Source organism: Balaenoptera physalus (assembly GCF_965194825.1).
Source record: "Balaenoptera physalus genome assembly, chromosome: 7".
NCBI classification, from domain to species: Eukaryota; Metazoa; Chordata; class Mammalia; order Artiodactyla; family Balaenopteridae; genus Balaenoptera; species Balaenoptera physalus.
In genome coordinates, this window is record NC_138886.1 from 53843308 (window position 1) to 53859805 (window position 16498).

The 16498-nt window shown below is 40.6% G+C and overlaps 1 protein-coding gene and 1 long non-coding RNA gene across 12 annotated transcripts in view; both read right to left on the bottom strand.

Annotated features, from left to right (window-relative positions):
• Positions 1-16498, bottom strand: part of LOC309664904 (histone-arginine methyltransferase CARM1-like) — a 291386-nt gene that overhangs the window by 267489 nt on the left and 7399 nt on the right. The window lies entirely within an intron of this gene.
• LOC309665027 lies at positions 241-16477 on the bottom strand. The gene is made up of 2 exons (XR_014266169.1): positions 8845-16477; positions 241-8763 (listed from the first exon to the last, which is right to left on the bottom strand). It is a non-coding gene; the product is annotated as an uncharacterized lncRNA (long non-coding RNA).

Genomic DNA, 16498 nt, shown 5'->3' on the forward strand with positions numbered 1-16498 from the left:
AATACTCTTTTCTACTTTGCCTTTTCCACTTATTCTGGAAATCACTCCACAACACCTCATAGAGATTGTCACATTTTGTTTGTTTTACACCTGCACAATCTCCATCGCACATATGTAACAGTTTATTTAATCAGTCTTCAGTGTTTCAGCATTTAGGTTGTTTCCAATATTATACAATTACAAATTCCACTGCAATGAAAAAAAACTTCACATATGTGTTTCCATAGTTAAAGGGGTACCTTCAGGGTAAATTCCTAAAAGTGAAATTGCTGGATCAAATGCCAAACATATGTAGTTTGTTTTGTTTTGTTCAGATAGTGCCAAACTCCCCTCCAAAAGGATTGTACCAATCTGCATTTCCACCACCAGTGTGTAAGAATGCCTATTTTCTCACAGCCTCAAAAACAGAATGTGTTGTTCTACTTTTTTAATTTTTGCCAATCTGATATATAGGAAATAATATTTCAGAGTACCTTTATTTCTCATTTTTTCTTACTAAAGTAAGGCTGAATAACTTTTTATATGTTGAAGGGCCATTTTGTATCTTTACCTGTGAATTGTCTGTTCATGTCTTTTGTGCATTTTTCTATTGGATTTTAGTCTTTTTCCCTAATTTTTTAAGATTTCTTTATATATTAAGGATATTAACACTTTGTGGTATATATTGCAAATATTTTCTCTTGGTTTGTCAGTTATATTTTTGAATTGCAATGTTTTGTGTTTTTCTGTAGTAAATTGTATTAATCATTCCTTTTATCGCATCAGTATTTTGAGCCCCAGTTAAAAAGCCTTTTCCTTCACACAGGTAAAAGAAGAATCATGCACGTTTTCTTCTGTTACTTACATGATTTTATTTTTTATATTTAGATTCTGATCCTTCTGGAGTTTATTCTTGTGTACCATGTGAGTTATGCATCTGATTTTATCTTTGTCCAAATGGCTAATAAGTTGTCCTAGAATAACTTATTAAAAAGTCCATCTTTGCTCTGATGATTTGAGATGACATCTTTATAATAATAAATATAGTTCCAGATACTCTTGGGTCTATTTCTGGACTTTTTATTCTATTCCACTGACTTTCTCTTCATGTTTCAATTATAGAGGCTTTGTGGTGTGTTTTAATGCATGGTAGGGCTACTTTTCCTGCATAGTTTTTCTTTTTTAGTGTTTTCCGGGCTATTTATTGTTCCACATAAACTCTAGTATCAACTCATCCAATTTCATCTTTACAATGTGAGTCACCCTTTTCAAGATGAGGGGAGAGAGTCTCTAATTTATTCACATACTTTTGTGTCTTTCAGGAGTGTTTTAAAGATTGCCTTACTTGGTTTCTGCAAATTTAGTGTCAAATTAATTTTAAGTATTTAATCTCCTTTGTTGCTATTTAAATGGGGGTTTCTCTACCACTATGTCTGCAAACTGGTTATTGTTTCTCTATCTGAAGACAAGCAATTTCAATTTCCTTATGTTAAATTTATATTCTGCTGCTTTACTGAATCTTTCTATTATGTGAGAAAGTTTTACCATTGTTTTCCTAGGGTTTTCCAGGTACAAGATCATATTATCTGCAAAGAGAAACAATTTTACTTCTTCTTTTCCAATTCTTATCCCTCTAATTGTCTTGGCTATTACTGCTAGGACAAGGTTGAATAGTAGTATAGATAGTATGCGTATTTTTCCTGTTCTTAGTATTAGTGGAAGTGCCTCTAGCATTTTCCCATTAAGATGCTGGCCTTAAGAATGAGTTACATATTTTTTATTAAGTTGGATTTTTGTCCAAAGATTTTTTAGCATCTCTGGAGATATTTATATGATTTTTTTCTCCTTAGATCTGTTAATGTGGTGTATTATTTTACTGGATTTCCTAATTGTGAAACAATCTTGCACTCCTGGAATAAATGCCACTTAATCATGGTTTATCAGTTTTTTATTGTGGTGTTGGATTCTGTTTGCTAATGTTTTATTAAGTAACTTTGCACCAATATTCATAAATTATATTGGTAATAATTTTCTAATTATAATTTCATTAGCTTACTTATTTATTAAAAAAAGAATTTCAATACTCTCGAATAAATTATAGAGCAGTGGGTCTATCTGGTCTTTGACGGTTTGGAAGAATTCCCCTGTGAAACCATCAGGATCTGGTGTTTCCTTATGAAGTAGCTCCCTTATAACCTTCTCTGTTTCTTTGATGGAAATTAGTCTGTTTAACCTTCTGTTTCTAACAGAGTCAATTTCTTTAGTCAATTTCTTTCTTTCTGTCTATTCCATACAGGTTTTCAAATTTATTTGCACAGATGTTGGCAAAATTGTCTCTAATGATTTTTTTTAATTTTTCTGTTTTAAGTGTTATTTCTTCCTTGCCAATTCTTGTTTTGAATATTTATACCTTCTCATTAGGTTAGTTAGTAGTTTGTATATTTTGCTAATTTTTTCAAAAACCATGGTTTTGACTTATTGATTATATCTAGTTTTATTTATTATTTTCCTCCTTTTTTTGTTTTTGTATACATTTTCTAGCTTTTTGAGTTTGGAATTTAATTTGTTAATTTTCATTTTTTCATTTTCATTGATAAAAGTGTTTAAGATGATAAATTTTCTTCTAATCACTACTTTAACATGTAACAAATACAACAGATTTCTCTAGCCTCATCCCCATTTTTAGTGTTAGATGTACAATGAAACACATTAAATTCTCATCACCAGCCCTTCTGAAGCTCATCTCCTCATGTGTTAGTGGGAGACTGATAGATTCACAAGAAGGGTCCTGGTTACAAAGTCCTGAGTTCTTGCCTATGTAAAAAACATGACAATGCTGTTCTACTGCTGATGTACTTTGTATGTTGCTTTTTAACAACAAATATTATGTTGTTTTTGAATGTCTAAAGCCACCCAAATACCTCCGTAAGACATTCTATCTTTTTGCCATGTAACTCTAAGGACTTTTTTAAAAAGCTTTATATAATCTAATTATTTTACTGAGATAGGTCTCAGAGTTAGTTGTTATGGGCCAATATTCCCTGATAGCTAGTAAGCCTTTTTAATATGTAGATTCTGACCTTTTACTTGCAAAAAATAAGGATTTTTAAATTATAGTTTTAAATATTAATTCTGTTCCATTGTTTTGTATATCTTTTTTCAGGGAATCCAATTATACCTAATTGAATCATCTTTGCCTACACTTCATTTCAAATACTTCCTCTCTTACCTTTCTATTTCTTTTTTAATATCATTTTTCATTCTCTTGGTATTTTCCTGACTTTCTTTAATGCTCTTATTAGGTTTTCATTTGAGTCTCATATACCTTAGGGAATTTTTAAAATTAGTCTTCATTGGTTATTACTCTATTATTGGTCTATTATTAGTTTTTAAATTTCTGCTTCAAACATAGTTTGTTTTTTCAAATCCTCAAATGTTTATTTGAGAATATCTTATTTTATTTAATTTAGTTGGTAGAATTTTCATCAGATGATTTAATTTGCTTCTCATTTCCTGCTATATTTTTAAGGTAGTTACATACAAATGAAGACTGTTTATGCCTCTGCATTTCTATGTACAGGTGGTTTGGAGTGGCTTAAGAGATGCCTACTTTAAGAGTACACTCTTCTATCAGGGTACTAAAATGTGGTAGATTTACTGGATGGATTTTTAATTTTTTTTTTTTTAATGAATGAAACATTCCTTAAATTCTATAGCGCTTTACAATTTTCCACAGTTTCACACACATGATTTCATATAATCCCATAACAACCTTTTTTTTCCCTACCCCTATATTCGCCCCCCACCCCCTTCCCTCACCCCACTGGTAACCACTAATTCTTCTCTGTATCTGAGTCTGCTTCTTTTTTGTTTTATTCACTAGTTTGTTGTATCTTTTTAGATTCCACATATAAATGATACCCTACAGTATTTGTCTTTCTCTGTTTGACTCATTTCACTTAGCATAACGCCCTCCAAGTCCATCCATGTTGCTGCAAATGGCAAAATTTTATTCTTTTATGGATAAGTAGTATTTCATTGTATATATATACACAATATTTTCTTTATTCATTTATCTGTTGATGGACACTTAGGTTGCTTCCATACCTTGGCAATTGTAAATAATGCTGCTATGAACACTGGGATGCATGCATCTTTTCCAATTAGTGTTCTTGTTTGTTTGTTTTTCGATATATACCCAGGAATGAAAATGCTGGGTCATATGGTAGTTCTATTTTTAGTTTTTTGAGAAACCGCCATACTATTTTCCACAGTGGCTGTACCTATTTACATTCCCACCAACAGTGTAGGAGGGTTCCCTTTTCTCTACATCCTTGCCAACATTTGTTATTTGTATTCTTTTTGATGACAGCCATTCTGCCAGGTGTGAGGTGATATCTCATTGTGGTTTTGATTTGCATTTCCCTGATGATTAGCAACGTTGAGCACCTTTTCATGTGCCTGTTGGCCATCTGCACTTCCTCTTTGGAAACATGTCTATTCAGTTCTTCTGCCCACTGTTTTTTGTTTGTTTGTTTGTTTGGGAACAAGGCTGTAGGGGTGGGGTTGTTTGTCCTTTTCTTTTTTCTTTTGTCTTGTAGGATCACAAATGTGCTTTATTTCTCTGTAACATGTGGTTTTCAAAGGGTGCCTCTCCTGCTATAACCTTCTTCTCTTCTCCTGAAGTGTTACCTTTCCAAAATTGCTTCTTGACACACTGTTTGCAATTTAAGTTTCTTTCCTAGTGTCAGTTTCCTGATCTACAATATCACCTTTTTTTCTTTCCAGAATTTTCACTCTTAGGGTGGACTTTCTTTTACGGCGATAGCTTTAGATCAATATTAGGTCTGCTACAAGTTCTTCCTTCTCTATTTTATGCAACTTTTCACGGACTGCCCTTGTAATCTATAAGGGCTTACAGCGGGAGGATGAGAGAGAACTCACTGAGACTCCATGTTTATTTTTGCAGTTGCAGGTATTTTGAAGTTTGGACAGTTTTTGTCTTCTTGTTATGCTGAGAACATGAGTTTTATTTCTTCTTGTTATTTTTGTTTTGGGAGGAGGATATGTTGGGAGATTAAGGTTTATACCATCACCATTACCTCAACTACCCCACAAATTAAAATATTTAATAATGTTGTACCACCACATAAAATACTTCTAATGACTGTCAGCGATGAGAGTTTTCTACCCTTGTCATGATACATACCCCAAAACATGTTTATTAATTCTCCAGTAAATTGGAGCATATAATCTCATGCCCCAAATAACATAGGAAGACTGGGCATCTCAGAATCACAGAAGACTTACATGTACATGTCTGTCCAAAAAAGAAGGATGTCCCCCCCACCGCCCGCCACATAGTTAACTAGCTGAAAGTGAAAAATATGAGACAAAAAGAAAAAGCAGAAATGTTAGGGAACAGATACATGGTAAATAACTATCCAATAAGAGACTTTTGCCATGTGCCTCGGTCTTTTTCCAAGTGTAGCAGGCCACCTCCCATTAATTTGCAATATTTACAAATACTTTGGGATCTGCAGTGTCATTAGCTGGACTTGGTTAGGCTGACAGCAATGCATAAAATTTAGGTTCACTTTCCTCTTCCCCGCCCTAATTTACGGATTTTCATTCATCTTTTATCTTCTGATACCCACGATTCAAGGCGTAGGTATTCTCTCAACCCTGTCCACTATCTATCTCCATGTCTTTTTTTTTTTTTTGCTGCGTTGGGTCTTTGTTGCTGCGCACGGGCTTTCTCTAGTTGTGGTGAGCGGGGGCTACCCTTCGTTGCGGTGCGCAGGCTTCTCATTGCGGTGGCTTCTCATTGTGGAGCACGGGCTCTAGGCGTGCAGGCTTCAGGAGTTGTGGCACGTGGGCTCAGCAGTTCTGGCTCGAGGGCTAAAAGCGCAGGCTCAGTAGTTGTGGCGCACGGGCTTAGGTGCTCCATGGCATGTGGGATCTTCCTGGACCAGGGCTCAAACCCGTGTCTCCTGCATTGGCAGGCGGATTCTTAACCACTGTGCCACCAGGGAAGCCCCTCCATGTCTTTTAAAATATACATTCTAAACCCATGACTGTGTAAATGTCAAAGTTTGTGAAATATATTTTAGATAATGACGTAAAACATGGCTAGTACAGAAAATATGGCTAGTACAGAAAAGAGCAGTGTTGCTGGAGTGAACCAGCTGTTTATCCCCTAAGATGCAATAAACCCACAGTGCGCACTCTAGCTTCCTTTCTTCTTCCCTCCCTCCCTTCTATCCATCCACCAATCCATCCATTGTTCCTTCTTTCTTTCTCCTTTCCCATCTTGTCCTAACTTCTTTGTTTCACTCTATAAAACTTAACAGTAATTTCCTGTATTTGAAACAGCAGCTCACTCAGTCTCCCCTGTGAGTGAGTTCATAAAAATGCTTCAGTGTCTGAACCTAAACACAAGGCAAATTTTATCTTCAATAATCTCTTCCCTGCATTCCTGCAAAGAAGAAAAGCCTTCCAGACAAAGAAATGAAGTCATGATGAAGTAAAGCTGACTAAAAATTAAACAGAGGTTCCCACAACAGGATTTGCCTTAATCATAAACATGGGCCTCTGCCATCCAGCTATCCAAAGCAAAGCAAAGGACCTAGAAGCCAAAAGCACACTGGAACTGATTTTCTGTTCCGTTGATCAGTGAAGCTCTGTTGAGAGATTTCCTATACTTTGAGATATGTGCTTTAGTTCTACAATTGAGCAGCAAACTCCCTGAGAGCTTCACGGCAGGACTATATGTGATAACTAATTTTAAAAAGCAGGATTCTTCACCTGGTGTTTAACAATTTGTGTTAGAAGCACAAATATATTCTCTTCACACAGGTCCACAGAAAGTCCAGAAAACACAAAGACACTGATGCTTTCTGACTGGTACTAGAATGTATGCTTGGTAAAAGCAGTGACTTTGTTTTGGTCATTTCTTGTGACAGGCAGACTCTGAGATGGCCCTCAAAGGTCCCTGCTTCCTGGTATTCATGCCACTATGGAATCCTCTCCCATCGGGTGTGGAATGGCCTACTGACTAACTGACAGACTACGACAAAGATCATGGCTGTCACTTCCATGATTAGGTTACAAAAGACTGAGACTTTCATCATGCTGTCTGACTCCTTTCTCTCTTACTGGCCTTGATGACACGAGTTACCATGTTGGGGAGCCCATGTACCGAGGAACTGGAGGGGGGCCTCCTGCAAATGGGCCACAAGGAATCAAGGCCCTCGGTGAACAACGACTGACGGACTGAATTATGCCAATAACCACACAAGTGGGCTTAGGAGAGGATCGCTCCCCGGTCAAATCTTTACATGAAACCTCGGCACAAGCAGAGCCTTGACTGCAGCTCTGCGAGATGCTGAGCAGAGAACTCTGCTAAGCCATGCCAAGATTCCCGACCCTCGAAACAGTAAGACAAGCAGTGTGTGTTTTTAAGCCACTGGGTTGGTGGTTATTTGTTACTCAGCAATAGATAACTAATACCCTGCTACTTACCCAGCACCTTGGACAGTGCCTGGCTCAAGAGCAGTAAATATGAACTGCATTAACCAATAAATGAAATTAATTCCCATCACTGATATGGGGAGCATTACTGAGGAAAGTTAGTAACCTATTCATCACCGTGCTGCTGTGTACAACACAACTAGGTGAATAAACTCAATTTTCTACAACAAGCATTCTAACAAATACAAGTTTCTAAAATAAACATATAGTAAGTAGATACAATTTCTCATAGCAAACATGTTAAATAAGATTTTCAGTAGTCTTAAGACCCTCAAGGTTGACTTATGTTTCCCAGGAGATAACAATAAACTTTCTATAGTTAAAAATAAAATATTATGGGAGACTTTTTTTTCCCTTAACAAAGAGACTGGCCAGGAACTCAATTTCATGATGACAAAATTCAGAATACGCGTAGCTCTGATCCAAATAGTCCTTCCACCTGACTGACAAGTGCTCTTTATTCTTTACGCCTTCATGGTTCCTAATTGGAAAATATGCTTCAACCTTCTCCTCACATTCTCAGAAGCATTTGGGTCAACCTCTTCCCTTCTTCTCAAGGTTTCTCACTGAATACTCCTGTGATTGTGGCCTGTGATTCCAACTTCAATTTTAACCAAGAGTGAATAACTATTTTAAAATTCCTCATTACAAGTTGTGATAATTGCTATAAAAGCGAGAGAGCTGAGCTAAATGGCGGTGGATGCAGTAGGAACAGTGGGCACTTAGCCTGGTGAGAAACATAACTTTCAAACTAAAGGATGAGAAGGACCCAAATACACAAAGGGCTGGGATGGGGATGTGGACATGGAACAGCATTTCAGGCAGAAGGAACAGCACATAAAAAGGCCCTGAGAAAAGATCCCTCAGCAGAGAGGTTGACAGCAGAGAGTTAGCCATATTCTGAATAGGAAAGACAACTATACACAATGAATCTATTAGAATCACAAAATACACACGTCCTCCAACAGTCCTGCAGGAAGTCCAGCACAGACAAAGAATCCTGATGCTTTCTGAATGGTGCTAGAATGTAAGCTCCACAAAAGTGGCAGCTTAGCTTTACAGCTGCTTGTCAAATATCTTTGCATTATTTTTATCTGATAAGTTTGACTCCGTTTACTTTGGAAATTAATTGAAGTCATTTTGAATTTTTTCACTTTTTATTATTCTGTTTATTCTCCCCATTACTTTATGAGGTAAAACTTATCTCAGCTTCCAGGAGAGGAAACCAAGGTTCAGGCAGGTTCAGTAAACCTACCCAAGGTCATGAAGCCAGTAAACCTACCCAAGGTCATGAAGCCAGTAAACCTACCCAAGGTCATGAAACCAGTAAACCTACCCAAGGTCATGAAGCCAGTAAACCTACCCAAGGTCATGAAGCCAGTAAACCTACCCAAGGTCATGAAACCAGTAAATGGGGGAATCTGATCTGGTTGATCCAACCACCTCACCAGCCTCATCATAAAACAGAGGTTCAAATGGTGAGAAGCAATTAACAAAAGAAGGTCACAGAATTTTATTTAGATGGCTGGCCTGGAAATCAGGAAACCTCACTTCTGTCTAAAATATGCCAAGAACAATACTATCAGCCACTCTACCCGCTCACTCAGGTTTCTAAGCTCATTGAAGAATCCAGCTCCCTCCAAGCAACAAGCAAGTGTTTTCTCATCCTATGGGTCTGCAGCTAGACATCCAACTTTATCACAGGCTAAAGACCGGGTAGCTAAACACAAGATGGTATCATGGAAAGGGGAAGGTGCTCAGGTTTTGAGGACAATATACCTGGAACAAAATGGACCAGTAAAATAAGGTCAATATTATTTACCCTCCAGGTCACTGTGAGGCTAGAGGTAACACGTGTAGCACCTACCACGAAGGAGTAGCTTAGCTAAATGGAGGTAAATATAATAATTAAAAAGTGATCTGGGATACCCAGTCATCTCTCAGACCTGAAAAAAAAGACCTTATTCAAGAATATAAGGGCGTTCCACTGAGCAAGGAATTTGTCCCTATTAAAATGCTAATGCACTGGAAAAACCTAACCACTTCAGCTTTTACCCACAAATCTTCAGGGTGAAACCCTGGCAAAATAGAGAGGGAAGTGAGCAGTGTGGGGAAGGCTCCCAGGCACCGGGGATTTATAAGGGAGAAAATCCTGGGAGGAGGAGGATACTGATGACAGAATGCACTCCATATGCTCCAATGTGCCAGGGTTAAGAGTGTACATCACCTGCGACCACAGGAGGGGGAAAGGACGTACAGAAGGAGTTTCAGCATCAGGATGGTTCTAATCTGGTACATTTTTATAAGCGTCATCTTTTAAAGTAATTATCTATTTCCAATATCCTGTGGCCAGTCACAACACAAAGCACAAATATGATGTCAGTGATATTGCTTTTCTTCCCCTTCAACAACCTCTTTGTTTTGAATAACAACTCTGAAAATTACGGGCAACTATGCTATCTACAGTCTATGCACAAGATCCCCATGCCTCTTTTCTCTTCCCAGGGGCACTGACTAAGTATTAATCTGTGGATTGCCTGTCTTTGGATTAGTTTATTCATTGGTACTGATCACAGACCACAATTTAGTAAGACTATTGAAAATGGGGGAGGAAAGGGATCTTAAAGGGTCTTTATTTGGCCATGAAAACAAGTCTTTTCATCTATTTTCACTTCTGGTGTCTTTAGACTCAGATGCACAAGGGCCTTGAACTGTTTTCCATTTGTCATCCGTTCGAGGTACCGTTACTGCCTGACAGAGGAAGGAAACGCTTTTTCTTCACTGGTATACATCCCATAATGCTGGAACACAAAACCAGGTCTAGCTGAAAGCCTGTTTCACTGCATTAAATATCTTCCTTGGAAAGCTGTAATGAAATCATGAGAGCACTGCTTTTGGTAAAATAACAATGAAAGAAAAGAGTTACTTGACAGGATTCTGACAGTATTTCACATCTTCAAACAACTCTTCAGGGCAACAACATCGAGATAGTTGCTAGGATTAAACAGCAGCAAGGTCAGACTTGCCCATGAATAGGAGGAACAGCCTACTGTTTGGGGGAGAGGCTACTGTGCCAGAGAAGTATGTAGCTGTTTTCCAAATAGTTTAGATGGAGGCGTGTTAGGGTATGCTGAATTTGTGATGCTGGGGCGGGCAGGAGGGGGAGTTCTGCATTTCTCCTCCCTCACGTGTCCACGTGACGGGAGCTCCACTAGCGCGCACGAAGACTGCTCTCCACTGTGACGGGAGACTGGGGTATGAGAGGCGGGGCGCAGGGTGCTAACCACGCTGCAGTGTTTCTCACAAGGAAGAACGTCCCCAGCACAAATGTCATTTGTGCCCCGCTGAGAAATGCCGTGCCCCGGTGAGGAGCCTAGCCTCCCTCCCCACCCCCGCTCTCTCTCCCACGGGGTTCTCTGATTTGTGCCTTTGGGAGCAGGACAGGACCTGCCCGCTCCGGCCCCCTCCCTGCTTGCTTCTTGGTCTGCTGCTTGGGGAAAAGTTATTTTATGGGATGCTCACCCCAAGTGGGAGCAAGTTCAATTTATAAGAGAAGAATGAGAAAGCCCACTGTGGTATACATCCAAACCCATGCTCTCCACCAGCTTTTTCAGTAATTGTGATGAAGAAGGCTGTTATCGTAGTTCCTGCAAAACCCCATGAGTGAGAGTGTGAGTGTGTGTGTGTGTGTGTGTGTGTGTGTGTGTGTGTGTGTTACACCCTACATGACCCAGTTGGTCTAACTGGCAGTTTTAAAACACCGTCCCCAAATTCTTTGATACTCCTCCCATAAAGAGGCGGGGTCTACATCCTCTCCCTTTGAACCCGTGCAGGTTTATAAATGCTTTGACCAATAGAGCATGACACAGGTGATGTCAACTGACTGCCATGCATGCATCACAAAAAGGAATGCAGCTTCTGCTTTGTCTGCAGGAAAATTCCCACTTGGAACTGGAAGTCTCCCTGGAAGAAAGCCCCAGTGTGAAGAAACCATGCAGGAGGAAGCCACGCCATATGCAGAGGCCACATGTAGTCTCCTACTGACAGCCTCAGCGTTCTAGTTCATGTCCAAAGGCCATCTACTGGCAGAATTCTTTCTTGCTCAGGGAAGATCAGTCTTTAATCTATTAAGGCCTTCAACTGATTTGATGAGGCCCACCACATTCGGGGGGGGGGCAATCTGCTTTCCTCAAAGTCACCAATTTAAATATTAATCTCATCCCAAAACACCCTCACAGAAACATCCAGAATAATGTTTGACCAGATATCTGGGCACATGGCCCACCCAAATTAACATGCAAAATTAAGCATCACACCAGCCCAGATGCAAACCCAGGTGAATGAAGCCTCCCTAGATCCCCCAGACCAGGCTGGCCACCAGCTGTGTGCCAAGGAGTAACCTGTCAATGACACAAGGAGCAAAGGAATCACCCAGCCACTCCCTGCCTGGTTTCTTAACCCCCAGAGTCTGGGAGCATTATAAAATAGTTATTTTAAGTCACAGAGGTAGCTTGTTATGCTCCAATAATAACTGGGACGCTAACTTTAACTTACATTCCTCCCCCTCCCCCTTAACAAGCATCAGCTACACTGGCCATCTCGAACACACCAGCTCCTTCTAGCTCCAGGGCCTTTCCACCTGCTGTTCTCTTGGCCTGTGATAGTTTTCCTCCAGCCCGGTGCTTAGCTGGCTCTTTTCATCCTTCCTGCCTCAGATCAAATATTACTTCCTCAGAGAGGCCTTCCCTGACCACACTCTCTAAATCAGCCTTCCTCTCAATGTCTCTGTTTTTTCATTCTGTTCGTTTTCTTTAAAACATTTACCTCAATCTGAAATTATCTTGCTGTATCTTTGGCTATTGTCTTCTCCCAATTAAAACATGAGTTCCATAAAGCTGGGTCTTTATCTAGCCCCTGTATTGCCCATACAGTGATTAGCACAGAACACATGTTCAATAAATATTTTTTGAATGAAAAGTAATTAATGTTCGTGTCATACAGAGGTGACTGACTTCCAGATTCTGTCCCTAGACCTCAATTTACTAACACTTTTATCACAGATTTAATGAAGGAAAATTAGTCCTCCCATGTGGTACAAAGGATACACTTCTCTGACGTTTCTTCTCCCTCCTCTAATGAGATGAGCAACCACGAGGGAACAAAAAACCTAGCATCCTCTCACAACCTCTCAGAGACAAAAACCACTGCATTTTTATACTGGATTATCAGTGTGGCTTATTTACAGATTTTCCAAACTCTTCCGGATTAACTAAAAGACAACTCTAAACTGAGGAAGGGAGGAAAAGTTCTCCCTTTTCTCCTGGAGATCCACTCAGCCTTTAGCCTTTGCACAATACAGTCTCAGCTCTTAATTTCTTCCCCCAGACCCCCGGCACGGGGCTTACAGAGACCTTGGAGAAAGGGGTGAAGGAGAAGCAGTCCCATTCCCCACTTTTTTTTGGTTCCCCTCCCTTTCCCAGTTCTTTTATACACTTGAGGTATGAAAACAATGTACATTCTTCCCCATCACCTGAACTCAACTCCTGACCCACAAGCCCTTCCTACCTGCAGCCACTCTCCTCTCCCAGCAGCACCCAGCCCCACCCTATATACTTATTAATTCCCTTGTATTCTGATTCTCCCTTGTATTAACCATGTCTTTTCGTTTTGTATTCTGATGCTTTGACATTAGGGGCCTTGCTGATGCTGGAGAGAGCGCCCCTCCCTGGGTAAGCCAATTCCCAAAGACAGTAAACAACATACCTGCAAGCACACTTTTCAAATATAATCCAACCAATCCAAAGCCCACACTCCAACCACCTCCTTTATTGGGCCGTCACACTCTAGGCCACTATCCACCTGCCTTAATCACCCCAGGGCCAGATACCCGACCACTAGGGAGAGCGTGTATGCACCAGAATCCACTGGAATTATTCAAACTAGCCAATCTACACCTGCCCACCCTGCCTCAGCCACTCCTTCCCACAGAAAGCACGGCGAAGCCTCTTGCCCACAGCTCCCCATCTCCCCCTGCCTCCTGACGGACTCCAGCGCTTCTCCTCACCCACCCCACCGCCCCACCATGGTGTGCCCTCTCGAGAACTGAGTAACAAACTATCTTTTCAACGGCAATTGTCTCCTGATCTGGTGACCTTACTATTCGTCCAATTGTCTGTTAATTCACTGTATTTTAAAACATCCTTCTAGACTGTAAGTGAAGCCAGTGTCTTAACCATTTGGGAGACAACTCAGAGCCTGCACTCTCAGTACTCAGTATTTTAATTCTCATTTTACCAAGATTAAAAAATTCTTGAGTTAAATCACTGACTCGCTCAAGAAACATTTATTGATGCCTTGGGTGTGCTAGGTATTGTGGAAGGCTCTGGGGATAGAAGGATGAACTAAGCATGCTCTCAGGCAGGCTCCTGGTAAGAAAGGGGCTCAAAAAATTGTTAAGGAAAGAAGGAATAGATGAATGTCTTCCCAGACTCCACAAGCTAGAGCACATTACTGGCTGTATCCCCTGGTATGCTCCCTTCATAAAATCACTGTCAATTTTGGAGGGATTGAAAATAAACTGATTTGTCTTGTTCTGTTCCATTCTTTACGTGACAAACTATTGAGACCGGGAATCTAAAAGATTATTCAATTTTTCCAAGTTATTACCAGATTTCATTAAGCTTCCTTTGAAACATCTTCACAAAAATACAGCCCAGCTATTCCTCAGAACGGCCTGAGAAAACTATTGTTTTGGGAACAGGACATAAATATAATATTATTGAAAACAGTGAACACTTACTGATCTCTTAATATATGCCAGGTATTGTATCAAGCATGGTGTTTGCATCCTTCTATTTGATCCTCATAACATGTGTATTATCATAACACATGTGTATTATTTTACAAATGAAGAAACTGAAGCTGAAGTAGGATGAACGTTTTGCTAAATGTAGCACAGCTATAAAAGGGTCCAGGCAGTGTTACTCCGAAGGCTACTTGTTTAACAACTAATTCTACATATGAGTTAAGAAACTGTATCATTTTCTAATGGTGCATTGCTTAGGCCCTTTCTTACAATCCATTAAAGAATTTGGGCCAATCTTTATCCCAGGAGAAATTCTACCCTTTCAAAATGCTGCTACTAAATGTACATTATTTGAGTACAATAGAATGTTTCTTCTAATAATTCATTAGAATTTGTTTGTAAGCTGCTCTGCCTGGCCACCATCCACAGGAGTCTAGTTGGTTATATAGTAAAATGAGCTACTTTTTAAAAAACTCCAGAATTGTTCTCCAAAACCTCTCCATAAAAGAGTGGCAAACCTTAGTAACTGTGTTCATATACAGAATGCATGTTAGGACTCAAGCTGTTAAGAGAGCGAGTTCTCTGCTTTTTGGTTAGTGAATCTTTCCCAAGGAATTTAGTCAAAATGTTGTGGCAATGACTGCTTGCCTTAGCTTTAATTATTCTTATTATTTCCATTAATTTGGTTTAACACATACCACACAGGTCATCTCCAGGCTTGATCTGCTACACCGGGGGAAACTTATTCCTCTCTGTAAGATAATTATATCCTCATAGGCCAGGCACTGGGTGTGCTCTGGGGGTCTACAACTTCAGTCACCTTGAACCTCTGATATTTCTTCTTTTAAGGCACATTTGTGGAAAAGCCACAGGACAGCAAGTACCAAGTATATCTCAAATATGCTCTTCTGTTTCTCTCTATGTATGGCTACAGATTAAACAAAATTACCATAACAGACAAACTGAACTCTCTGTCTGGCACCTTGAGTTTCAGAATTCCCAGGAGCAACACTGAAATCTACTTCTTTTTCCTTCTCCTTCCCCAAAAGGGAAAGCAGTGAGTTGCTGAGTAAGGCTTTTGATCTCTTGCCCAACCTCAGGCTTCCTAAGATACTGGTCAAATGATATTTAATACTTCTTTTTTTTAAAGACCCAAACCTCCATATCCCAGCCTAGAGTAAAGGGAGAAGACACACGTGCAGGGTTTCTTTTATTCTACAATAAGCAAGTTTTGAGTGCCTACTATGTGCCTGGATCTGTTCTAAAGCCTTAGAGATACAGCAGTGAATCGGTATCCTACTTATCACTGAGGAGGAGGAGGACAGTACTTTAAATTCCCACTGGAACCAAACCACAACGCAGAACACTTTAAACTCTACACAGCGTCTTAGAAGTTAGGGTCGGAAGAAACCTGAGGAGTCTTAAAAGACTTGCAGCTGCCTCAGGCTCTATTCCCTACACTTATTAGAACCGGGTACTTAATGAGCTGCAGGAAAGAGATGTGACCCCCTCATATTTATATGCAAAGTTTGGTGCGCAAGTAGACACATTTTCTGAGGCCACGTTCTAGACGTTTCCTCAAATTCTCAAAAAGGTCCGGGATCCCACAAAGATTAGCAGCATTCCTTTAATATACCCACTGCTCGGCTCGAGGAACCCAGGGGGCTGCACTTGCACGTTCTTGATAAAGGTCACCTTCTGAACCAAAAACTAATGCCTGGTAGACACCACACGAGCCGCCCCAGGGGCTCAGACTGCTGCACACCTGGCTCAGTCCTTCCTACACTCAGAACTTCGCCCTCAAGACAGCTTCAGGCTGGAAGGTGGCCCACTGCCTCGGAAAGGGAGCGAGGCCCGGAAGGAAGGAGGCATAGGCTCCCGGCGAGGAAATCACGCGCCTCACTTTGGACACCTACAAGTTTTGGCCGAGACTAGTTCGCAGAGCCTGTCTGCCCCGAGCGCCAAAGTTTCCCTGAGCGCAGTCAGACACAATTGGATCCATCTGGGCCTCTTCGGCACAGGCGAGGTAGCCCCGCACTTCCCCCCGGCGAGCTGTCGTGGGGAGGGGGCGCACACCTGCTCAGGGCCACGAGGCCCGCACCCCGCGCCCCCCTCCCACGCGCGCGCCAGGGGCCGCCACTTCCGAGCGCGACTCGCGTGCGTGGGTCGCGCCAGTACCTC